At 41.7% G+C, this 12,622-nt stretch overlaps 1 protein-coding gene across 1 annotated transcript in view; it reads right to left on the reverse strand.

The window, feature by feature from the left end:
- The window catches only part of MYO1E (myosin IE), a 77,035-nt gene that overhangs the window by 47,072 nt on the left and 17,341 nt on the right, over positions 1-12,622 (reverse strand).

The raw sequence follows: 12,622 nt of genomic DNA on the forward strand, positions 1-12,622 counted from the left end.
CTGATCTGAACAGTAGTTTGGCTCCATGGATACACCCACAAACAGATTTAAATTCAGTCAACATCAAGGCTATTAATTCAGCTATAAATCTGCTCTCCAAACCCAAACCTATTTTCTGCAGCCTGGCAGACAATGCTAATGGAGTTCTGATCTCTTCCCTTTTTCTACTTTATTTTTGCTTACACAATACTGAAATTAGTGATGCTGGAATTACCACATTTAACACTGAGAAGTGATCAAGTACACTGTCAAGGAAGATGTGGCCAACAAAATGCCAATTCTGCAAATTCCCTTTATTCTTTAGTGCTACCGTTTGTAACAATGTGATTTAACTACACTATTCTGGTGTACCTTATATGGGATCAAGTCACATTCACCAGGACACAAGCAATTTATTATTATAAAGTATATGAATTGTTTTATTCTGCAAAAAATTTAAAGATTAAAGAAGAAAATTTAGGTACTGTGAACACTTCACCTGCATTGGTATTTTGAAATGGGCCATCAGCAACTTAGAAGGGCAACTTGTGTGTACACAGTTCTGTAGGAGCAAATGACCCACACAACTTTACCAGCACCAAGCGCTACACCAGGCCAGCAGCTTGGCTTGATGTCAACTGACATAAAAGATCAACTGGATTTTTACCTCAAGTTAATTTATCTTTCACTAAACCCTGCTACTGCAGACAGCACAGAAGCTGTAGATTTTATGTGTGTTTTCTCTTTAGCCTCCAGCCACTGCTATCCTTGATGCAGATCCATTACCAGTGGAGAACAGTTGCAAATTTAAACCAAAAGAATGTTTTCAAATATAGTACAGCAAAGCTAAAAATGTCTGAAAACACAATGTCAGCAATTTTCTTGAACATCCACAACTGTACATAACCTTCAATAAAATAATAACCTTAAACTAGCTTAGCTTGTGTGAATCTTGTCAATTTTCTATCTCTACAATGGAAGTGGTGATCTGGATGCACTGAGAAAACAAAGAATCAATTTTCTAATTGTCATAAAACATATGACTGAAAATATTTGTTGAAGCTTGACTTTTTGGAGAAAACAGAAGTCTAATGGAGAAGCATAATTTCCTTCAGTGTATTCATCAGCTATTTGTATTATTACACTTGGAAAAAGGAACTGGCAGAACAGACAAAAAGGTACAGTATCAAAATAAATACGGATAATTAGATTGTTCACAAAGCTGGATTGTTCACAAACCACAAATACAGAATATGGTTTAGTATCAGATAATGGAGTAAGCTACAGAAACGTGTAAGAAATGAGACTGAGAAAACAATCAAGCTTCCCTTTGGAAGCCATGGCATCAGACCCAGTGAGCTCAATGAGCACAAAGCTTGCAAAGCCACAGGATACATGGAAAATGTGCACACTGTCTGCAAAACAGCAGCTTTATGCAAGTCACTATGCTGCTGACTGTGATTATGCCACACACAGGACTAGGCCAAAGGGTTCTTCCCCAAAAGCACTGGGAGCCAGCAGGGAAGCAAGAGGGCAGTGCCAGGGCAGCCCAGCGCTCCTAAGAGCAGCTCCTGCTCTAATCACAGCAGCAATCAGAGCTGACAGCCACATGACCACAGACACACTGCAAGCCCTGCAGAGGGGTTTAACAGAAAGGCAGCAGCCTAAATACCCAGTAAAACAGTGGCACAGAAGACAGCTGAGAGTCACTGCACTAAGTAGTTCACATTAAAACTGTAGCTCAATTTAAACGACAGTTTTGTAGTAGTTTGGAATTACCCTTTTCCTATCAAAACAGAGCCTTGCATTCAAAAATGCAGAGGAGCAGCAAATCACCACCAGATTATTGTCAGACTTCTCACTGGGATCTAGAAATAAGCCCAAGCTTTGGTAGTCCCTGACCAGCTGTGGTTAAGTTTTGCTCTCACTCTTCCTACTCCAGGAGGTAACACCAGTGAGATGGTTAGGAGCAGTGGCTACCACCTCTGTGTCTGGGCAACAAAATAGGGACTGTTTTGGATAGAGCCCACCACCCACTCCCAAGTTCTTGCCCTTCCATGCATGAGCAATGACGACAGAGTCTAAACTGAATCTAACAATTTCAGCCACTTCCAACTGGTACTATAACCATGTCCAGCTAACAACTAACTGGTTTTTAATAGAGTTTTAAAATAAAAAAAAAATAATAATTTAAAATTTTTTCCTATCATCAATTATCTGAAAAAGACTTCATATCATAGCAATTATAAAAGCAACTCTTCACCTAACTCCAGGCTACATACTTCCCAGAGGTCAAGGCTCTATGCTTAAAAATTGCACTAATGATTTGTTCTTATTGCCTATTTCTTGATAATTTAAGCTTTTTTTTTTTTTTTAGCCAGAGCTTTCCATGATCCAGATAAAAATGCAGCACTCTAATCGGGAGACAGTTTACACTGGAGCTAGTTACTGTTAGTGTCCACCTGAACCTGCTTTGCAAGGTGCACTCAGGCTAACTCACTCATCTGCTAGCTGTCCTCTGCTGTCCAGCACACAACACGCTCCTCCCTCCACCCCTCTCCAGACAGATCATCCAGACACAAGGCCAGGTCTCCTGGCCTGCTTGTGTCCTCCTTTCCCAGAAGGTTCTTCAGAGCCAGCAGCACCAGGCTGGCACAGGGCCAGCAGCACCAGGCTGGCACAGGGCCAGCAGCACCAGGCTGGCACAGGGCCAGCAGCACCAGGCTGGCACAGGGCCAGCAGCACCAGGCTGGCACAGGGCCAGCAGCACCAGGCTGGCACAGGGCCAGCAGCACCAGGGTGGCACAGGGCCAGCAGCACCAGGGTGGCACAGGGCCAGCAGCACCAGGGCCAGCAGCACCAGGGCCAGCAGCACCAGGGCCAGCAGCACCAGGGCCAGCAGCACCAGGGTGGCACAGGGCCAGCAGCACCAGGGTGGCACAGGGCCAGCAGCACCAGGGCCAGCAGCACCAGGGTGGCACAGGGCCAGCAGCACCAGGGTGGCACAGGGCCAGCAGCACCAGGGCCAGCAGCACCAGGGCCAGCAGCACCAGGGCCAGCAGCACCAGGGTGGCACAGGGCCAGCAGCACCAGGGTGGCACAGGGCCAGCAGCACCAGGGCCAGCAGCACCAGGCCAGCAGAGCTGCCCCACAGCCGATGTTGCACAGCCCCAGCCAGGACCTGTCAGAGCTCCCCTGGGACACCGAGGAGCCCGAGGTCCAGCCCTGGGCCAAGCCCTGCGGGTCAGATGTCAGCTACTTGGCTTCTCTTAGCTTTTCTCTGAAGTGTGATCTAACTGTACAATAAGTAAGCAAATAAAAGTCTTCGTGTCAGCACTAACAATGTCTGAGCAGCTGGAAAAAGATGAGCTTGGCAGATTAAGAAAAATACAAAACAAAACACCAACCCCAAAACAAAAACACATCTCAACAGGCTGCTAAAAGCCACAGAAGTGGAAACACCAGTGCAGAAGAACCTGGCTGCCAGGCCTCCCCCAGGCTCTTCCCGGGCTTCCAACCCAAGCATCTGATGTTTCACAGGGAGTGGAGGCTGTACTGGTGAGGCTGCAATTAAAGGCGTGTACCACACTGCTGTCAGCTGTTGGAACTCATTTGGTTGCTGTTTTAGGCTCAAAATCAGATCTGCTCTGCACTGACAAGAATAATATTTACGAGTCACAAGCTGACCCCGTGAGCCGGGGGCCTGCAGGGTCCCTCAGCAGCCTCAGCACCCAGGAACTGTAAAATCCCTTCTGCGCTCACTCGCTGCGTGTCCCTGAACACCCACTCATCAACGATTAACACAACTGCTACAGCAATACCAAGAACGGGATGCAAAATATATTCTATGTACTAAACACTGTCTATGCTTCCTGCACTACTTTTGGTACTGGCAGTACAATATGGTTAAAGCAGATCACTGTTCTGTATGGAATGAGTAAGTATTGGCAAGACATTTATTTACCGAATTTCTTTTTGCTGCCCTCCACCTTGTGTTACAGCAGCAACTGCTGGTTTCTCATTTTTGCTTTTATTATGGTTTGTATATTCTTACATTATCCTAAGCAACACGTATTTGATGTAGCTATAAAAAAAATAGAGTCATGCTGTGACACAACATGGGTTTTCTTTTAAGTGGAAAAAAAAGCAAATATTTTTGTACATCAAGGTGTTTAAAAATAGAACATCTAAAAATAAAGCACTAAAAACAAGGGATCAGAAGAGACTGTATATTCAGCGCCTGAGAACCTTGTTACTCTTTGTCCATCAGAACTCTCGCTAAACTACAACCACCTACATGCCATCAATAATCATTCTTCATTCGCACAGAGGGTAAAGTTGCCACTCTGAATCTCTGACAGCTTTTTTCGATAGCAAACATCAATGTCCCATCACAGTGCAGAAGGGATTACCAGCCTCCATGAGGGAGTAAGAGCATCAAATAATCACGAGCATGACCTTTTCTTCCCCTTTTCAAGTGACACAGTACTACTGCACAAAATCCTTGTAGTTCTGGAGCATGTGCCTGCCTCCTCAGCTCAGTATTATGAATAAAACAGTAAATGAGACACATACACATTAGCCAAAGATGTCCCAAAACTGACAAAGCTGCACATCATTTACTTTAGACCTGACATCAATACTTCTCCCAAAAGAGGCATATCACCAGTCCCATACAAACATAATTTGTATCCGTTTTTCCAGCTAACAAGAAAATAAACCCACGGCTTTCTGCAATGATATAATCTGTCAAAATTAGCCAATTTTTCTAATCCACTTTGAGGAATCTTTCACATATTTCTAAAAAATGAAAGGGTCTACTTTTCCCACAGAATATTGCAAAAATACTTAATGTGAATTCTGGTCCTTGACAGGGATAATCAAAACAGAGAAGCTATAGTGAACAAATGTGCTCCAAAATAGCTCTTGTATATCTTGTGTTAGAAAAAATACTTATTGGCTGCAATGATGTGACCATATTTCTGAAAGGAAATTAAAGGAAGAGAGCAGAAGCAGAAAGATAGACAAAGATAAAAGGCCATTTATTTAAATTTAACATGAGGAAAATATTAAGGGAGATAAAAAGCAGTGTTTAAAGATTTGAGGAAATAGAAAAACAAAAATACTGAGCATCTAAGCAGCAGGACAGACATCTTAAACAGAGAACTAAAAATAACAAAAATGTACTAAGGAATGGAAACTACTAGCAAGTCAATATCCAAAAAAACACATCTATGGAAATATAAATCTGAGAAAAAAAAATTCTGGGGGGAAATGTCTTCACTGTTTGCTCAGAGATAGGTGGATTCAGCCCAACAGGACCTGAAGGACTGAACCCTAGGAGTGGTTACAGGCTGCAGGAGATCTCCGTAGCCCAAACACCTGCTCCCATCAGCTCCTGTGCAGGTGCTGCTGCCCCAGCAGGGCCTGGCCCCAGGGCAGCTCCCCATCATCACCTCCTGCTCTGGGCTCTGGAGCCAGGAACTGCCAGGGCTCTGAGGAGGGGACGAGACAGCAACCAGAGCCTGCTCACCTGGACATCAAATACACGCTCTAACACAACAGGGGTGATGAGAGCATGAGTCTACAGGATTTACACATCATGATCACTTTTGGGAGTCAGAAACAACATTGGCCTTCCTCTAAGATAAGTAACAGAACATTACCAGAATAGAAGTTACTTGAGTTTTTGACCACAAGGCTCATCTGTTACATCAGTATTAACTTTCATTAAAAGTTTTGAAAGATTATTTTTAGTAAGGCACAGCTACACAACAGACTGAAATAAGGACAGGATCACACGACACACGCCCAAGGTTTTGAAACAAGTTACAGACTGCAAGCAGATACTGGGAAGTAGTTAATGACTGTAAACTCCTATTTGCTTATCCCACAGCTTGTTGGGTGGCTTTGTCCTATGTTCCCAGAAATAATTTTTCTAAGGAAATGCAATAATGGTAACAACTTAATATGGTTGACTTGTTCTTAGATATTTATTGTCTTACCTCACTTACTGAACTCCAGTCAGTAAGTCTCCAGAGCTGCTCTATGTCTGGCGTGTTCCTTGTTGCATGAGCAGCAAGCTTTCCTGGGACTGGTGGATCAGCATAGGCCCTGGCTGCTCTGCAATAGCAACTTTCAGTCCATCCATGTGTGTGTGTGCATATACACCACCACCATCCCCCCACCCCGGTATTGCAATCACTGCACTGAGCACCACTCATGCACACTGACTCTTGAGCTGTAAATTGTATATCCACTTCACATCTGTATATACCTATCATGCAATTTAAGAAATGTAAGAGATAAATGAAAACTAGTATTTTCATCTTGGCTATGTCAATCCTTAAAGCGTAATAAAGATTTCATGTGTGTCATTCTCCTCCATTAAAGACAGGTTTCAAAGGGGTTTAAGCAATCTTACACCTTATATGTAATATTATTATGGTCTTTAATTGAAAAACGCAGTTTGAAAACTCCATCAGAAGATTCAGACATGCCACTGCCTATAGCAGAAGACTGAAAATACTTTTCCTGGATCATCCTGAAAGTAAGTAATAAACTGAAGTCACTGGGCTCTCCATAAAGAGGAATCTCAGAGCTGTGTGACTCAGAGGCTCCACACGTGGGACCAGCACCGCAGCAGGAGGGGCGCATGTGGATGCTGGGGTTCCTGCACTGTGTTGGTGCCAATGGAAACTTTCAGAGCATGTAAAATCCCCGGCCCATCACAAAAATACCATCCCCACCATGTCCTGTTCTAGCTGATATCAACACTCTCTCCCCTGGCCCATCTCGAAGCTTTTGGAATCTCAGGTGACAATCACCACAGTGAATTCCTTTCTGCTCAGTCAGTGCCCTCTTTGTAGGGCTGCAGCCCTTCCTGCTCCCCTTCTCCTGACCCTTCTGTTCTCAGTAAATGAAGACATTTGTTTCCTCATCAGACCGATACTGCAAGACATTACCCTGAGAGTTTAAGGCAGCATCCCCCAGCTGACAATCCTGTGACAGTGGGATGTAGTGGGAAGCACCTGGTTACTCCTGGAGTCTCCAGTCAGTTTCATGGCTGCTCATCCCAGACTCCCCTCATATCACCTCCCTGTACCACAATGCTCTCCTTCCAGAAAACAGAGCGGGGCAATGCAATATCAAGAAAAGAAAAATAATTATTTTAGCCTCATTCTTTAGCTGCAGGTTTTGCTTTTTTTTATTTATGCAGAATACAAATTAAGAGCAATGCAATATTTCTGAAATATGTAGCATTTAAACTGATAACAAGAGAACTCTGAAGAATGAATGAATAAATACGTTTTTGCAAGTATTATAATGTGGAGAATTAATTTTAGAATTTGTAGGATTTCCAGGCAATAAAGCAGCTCCTGTTAAAATACCATTTAGACAGCACTCCACTGTGGCTGAAGAGTACCAGGTACATCATTTATACACTGTCTGCATCAACCAAATCCATTTCCACTGATGTCACCAGCACCTTCAAATGACTGACAAAATCTCATTCCCAATAACAAACGTTTACATAATCAACTCAATGCTTAACTATAGGAAGAAAGATACCATAACTCCAGAATACTCAATTGTATTTTTAGTTACACTTCTCAATAAAATTATTGAACATCTACATTTTGCTGGGTATATTTGTCCTCACCAATTACTAATGGATTGTAAGACTACAACACATTGGGCAGATTACAGACTTTATTTTAATATTGCTTTTAACCAAGAATATCAAACAAGGTGTTTTTATACCAACAGCTTGATTTAGTTGAGTAACAGTATGTAGCAATTCCATAAAAATTGAAAAACTAATTTCTAAAATAAGCATTCTCTAAATCATCCTCCTGAATAAAAACTACATTTAAAATAATTTAGAAAGTCTATAGCTGAGTCTCTTTCATGATTTTTTTTTTCCTTTTAAAAAAGGCCATTTTCTGAACTTATTTACAAACCAGAGGGAATACAGATATTTTTTTCTAAGTGGAGACTGTCATGTAGTCACATGCCTGCAGCAGTTCAGGCTAAAGAAAAACACTCTTTATTGCAACAGGCATGATGAAACTGCAAAAGCTGCAACACAGCAGAAAGCTGTGGCCAAGACTGTTTTTTCAACAGCGTGTACCAAAAAGCACCTTTGTGCTGACATCACCAAACTTTATTAGTGCAATGCACTGCTCAGAGCTGTAACATTTAACTGTTCCAATACCACAAATAAGATATGCAGTCAACTGCTTATTTCTTAACCTGGGCATTAGCGTGGTCACCGGTTTCAAGTTCACCTATTTTTGAGGCATTTGCTTTGATCTTCCCTCCTGTATGCATAGTTTCAAAGAGGATGAGTGGGGCAGGACAAGACAATCACTGCTCTGTGTACCAGGGTGGAGGCTGTGATAAAGAGCTTATCTGCAGAATTCCAATGCTTACTGTTAGGTTTACACAGGATTTTCCCAAGAAGGAATGTCTGCTTTCATGTTTGGTGAGAGCTGGGTGATCTGTTCTTGGACTGTGCTCAGGGCAGTGTGATTCTGAGGTCTGTGGACAAGAGGAGCTCTCCATGAAGCTCAGTCCAGGTTCGAGCTGGGATGTGCAGGGCACAGCTGAAAGGTTTCCCTTGGCACTCAGGAGAGCTCCCCACGCACCAATATCCCACTGCACAGGAGCCAGCAACTCCTCTCACGGGGGCTGGAGGAGAGTGTTTGGGGGGTCAGGGGGAACTCCACACTGGGGGAGGTTCTGATGCAAAAATTGCTTTCTATGTTTATTTTAATTTCACAGAGTGCTGACTAAAGGGAGTAAAAGCTCCAGGACTTCAGCAGCTTCCTGTTTACCTCTGGCAGCAGCAGGGAAAGGCTCAGGGAGTGGTGCTCACTCACCTGCAGCAGAGCCAGCAGCTGGGTGGTAACATGCATGTGGCTCAACACGAGTCCTTATGAGCTGCTGTGTTTTGATACTCGTGGAAAAATCTGATTTTACTTCACACACCGTGGGAAATAAGACTCTTTGAAATGTTGGCTAAACCTTTAATTTAACTTTAAAAGAATCCAACCTTAATATTTATTTCAGTGTATCCAGATACAAATGTTTCCTTGGTTAATTATTACATAAATACAAACAAGAATTGGTTAGTGCATTCCACCTCAGGAATAAGTTACACATCTTGCCAACGGACCAAACTTACAAGTTCACTTCAACTCCTATAAAAGTTAATCAAAAACCAACAGGAGGCAAAAATTTTGGGAGAATCCATAAACGTAAGACCCAAAACAAGAAAAAAGACCCAAAAAATCTCACACCCTGTGCAAAAGACTCAAGCAGATACTAACCCACTTTCTCAGCTGTACATTCACCTCTGGCAGGAAGCAATGCACAGCTTCACTGAGCCTTTGCCAGGGCTCTGCTCTTACTTTACCCAATAGTTACATTATGCCAGGGCAAGCAGGGCCCATTGAGTGTCCAATATCCACAACAGACAGATTCTCATAACCAGATTATCTTCCACATGCACATTATTCATAAAGCTAGTATTTGTCATTTCACTAATTTTCTAAAGCAGCTTTAACTATTCAATCAAGGCAGTTTTGAGAAGAAATAAATTTAAAAATCCAGCATGTAACACTCTGGTTGTATAGAATAACTGGCTTACTGTCATTTAATCAATATGCTAGTTTACTTCATTTGCTGTTATTACAGCAACTTTCAAATCTGCATGACAAGAATACTATTCTCTGAACTTTTTTTTTATTAACCCATCTTGCTTAAGATTTCATACAGTTGTCTAATTTTCTTCCTCTAAAGTCCTATACTGCAAATTATTTATTCTAATTTGTATTAGGCTTGTATGCTGGCTCTGTAGACTTTCATATTTCCATAATGATTCACCAGTCACCCAAGGAAACTAAACTAAAAATCAATATATGTGATCTCTTCTAGCTCACTACACTGTCAGTAACGCTGATATCCCAGAAAGGTGGAAGCATAGAAACGCATTGCAAATATGAAGTGTTCATTCCACTCTATGAACACCATGGTTATTAATGGAAATATGTTAAAAATGTCTGGCCCAGCATTTTTTAATACAACCATCAACAGCTAGGAGACCAGGCTTCCACAGTTATTATCTGGGCTCTGTACTGCCAACACAATCTCTGCATGCCCAGGATTTGTCTTTTACTAACTTTGGACAGAAGTTCACTTCATAGCTAAAGTGATAGTTCCTATCTGTCTATGAAAGAGATTTTAGCACAGAAACAGCTATGTCCCCTCAATCTTATTTTAAGTATGTGAGACTGCTTAATGTTAATATTTAGCATTCAAATTTTTCCTGAACCACAAAAGCTAACAGAAAATTAAGATGGACATCTAGCTATCTTTGTAACTCTAGTCTTTTACCAGATGTGTGAACAAGCACATTATTCCCAAACTACCCTTCTTCCTCTATTTGCTAGGAGAAACTGATGCTATCAGGACATGCATTAAATTCAGTCTCACAGGTGTTGTATTGGCATAATTATGCTCTGAGCACAGATGCCAGCCAAAGAAGCTGCTTTACAAAACCTGTAACTTTATCACAGACTTGGCAGGATTATGCAAAAGACCAAATTTAAATGTCTTTAGACCTTGCAATTCAGCATCAGCATCATAAATATACATAAGATTCCTACAATTTCTGTTAAAGGGGAAACCATGTAAAAAGCAAAGTGTCAGCTTTGAGGAGAAACTGCTTCAGACCACTGCAGATTAATACCCTAGTTTTATTTAAAAGAACCTCTGTACTGTAGTGTGATGCTGCATTTTCTTTTCCATTTAATTTCCCATTTCCATGTCTTTAGCAAAGTGCTAAAATTCATTATGAAAACCCAGAATGGCTGAAATTCAAGCTAAATCACAAGGTTTCAAAATAGGGGTAATTGAAGAAAACAGTTTTAAATCTCAGATGCTAAACTGTGGCTGAAGATTTTGCCTTGCAGCATTTTGACACAAACCCACACTAAACTTAAATGCTTGTGATGTACCTTGCTTTCAATTTCTGGACTCATTCAATTTCAGACCTCTGACTCAAACCCACATGAACTGAAATAATATTGAATTAAAATATAAACTAAAACCAGCTGAATTACTTCTTCATCTAAGCATAATATTCTGATTCAAACAAGACAACTGTTTAGTGACTATTGTCTCATTCCCTTCACCCCAAACAACTTGGACATGAACAGATGCTCAGATCTTCAAAATCCTTTAACTTTCGGCTGCCACAATTCATTACACTGGTGAGGCCCATAAAGCAGCCTTACCTTTTTCTACGTACCATGTAACATGCAAGATTTGTGTTTCTTTAAAAATAAAGTTCTGGCTTACAAAGTAACTTGCACTCAAGCAGCTTTTTTCTAAGCTTACATAACAGCTTGATAAACAACATACTCCTTATGACCCCATCAGGACCATGGGAGCAGCTTGAAGCCTTTCAACCACACTATAAATGGTGCCTTTGACTCCATCTTGCCTAACAGAAATGCAATTTTAAGTGGTGTGCTGGAAGAGCAACCCAAATGCAATACCTGTAGCTGTGCCTTTGCTGCCACACAGCCCTGGCTGAGCACCATGGCTGTGAGTGAGGCACACAGGTGGACAAATAATCCATGAACAGGTACCTACTGCAGTTCAACTTCGCCTCATTCCTAACTACTCAGTGCAGAATTCTAATTAGCTTTGACAAATCATTCCAATACAGTTTTCTTCCAAACTAGTTCCTTTGCCATCCTCACACCTGTTCTAGAAATACCGAGGGACCCCTAAGTTAGAATAAGAATCAGATGGAAAACAAGAAATGTTGGGAGCATTCCAGGAGCAAAAGTGTTTTTCTTAAAAGATACTGACACTTTCTACAGGCTTCCCCAATGCTGACTAAGGGCTGAACATGCTGTATTAGCATTTGGATAATCCTAAACCTGCAGACACATTTCCAGGGCTTTTGCTGTAGTTGCTGGAAGGGACCAAGAGTTTTGTTCCATTTTCAAGTTGCCCCAGATCAGTCTCTTATTCTGCTAGTAGCCAGCTGCCTGGGTTTGCTCCTTTTACCTGTGAGCACTACTCACTCCTGTCTCAGCTGGCCTTTGGCTTCTGCAGCAGTGGCTCTGCAGGGCTCAGGGGTTCCCCAGCATGATCCACAACAGGCAGCTCCCAATTCTGACTTGGATCCAGGCATTCCTCACTGAGGCTCAGCAGAGTACCAGTCCTTAAATAAACATAGCTAAGATTTTGCCAAATGTAATTAACCAGAGGATAATTCTCAATTAAGGAATGTGGTAAAGTCTTTTATTAATAAGTTGCTTGAGGTTCTTTGGGACATAAACAATGTGTAAACAAAGTTCATCATGAATTATTCAACACCTAAAATACTGAAACTCACTGAGGCTTTCAAAACCAAAGGTCTTCTAATTATGAACACGCAATTAAAAAAGAACAAAGAATCATTAAATATCCAGGTATCTGTAATAACTTGCCAGTTTTCTTTATGCCTAGTAAGGTTTTGTTGAGAAGAAAACCATTTGCTTCTGCAAAAAGCATTTAGGCCAACTACCATTTGCAGGACTGCACAAAAGACAATGAAGTAGTCTATCTGTTTTTGAGGATA

The sequence above is a fragment of the Poecile atricapillus genome, chromosome 11, assembly GCF_030490865.1.
Source record: "Poecile atricapillus isolate bPoeAtr1 chromosome 11, bPoeAtr1.hap1, whole genome shotgun sequence".
NCBI lineage: Eukaryota > Metazoa > Chordata > Aves > Passeriformes > Paridae > Poecile > Poecile atricapillus.